Source organism: Plasmopara halstedii (genome assembly GCF_900000015.1).
Source record: "Plasmopara halstedii genome assembly, contig: Scaffold_474, whole genome shotgun sequence".
Lineage (NCBI taxonomy): Eukaryota > Oomycota > Peronosporomycetes > Peronosporales > Peronosporaceae > Plasmopara > Plasmopara halstedii.
In genome coordinates, this window is record NW_020187394.1 from 212,373 (window position 1) to 212,633 (window position 261).

Consider the following 261-nt stretch of genomic DNA (forward strand, 5'->3'; position numbering starts at 1 on the left):
GTTCTTGAGATCGCTTTTGAGATATGCCGTGTCCGCATCCGACTGCTCCGTCACGTGCCAACACCATACGAATCGAGTTCATGTTGGCCACCGGTGAGTATGTTTCGAAGAAGTCTACACCGAACTTTTGCTGAAAACCCTTCGCCCATGCCGAGCCTTGTACCGAACCACTTGCCCATGCTCGTTCCGCTTCTTGGCGAACTCCCATCTGCACCCAATAGGTCGTATATTCGCCGACCTCGGTACCAGTGTCCATGATCC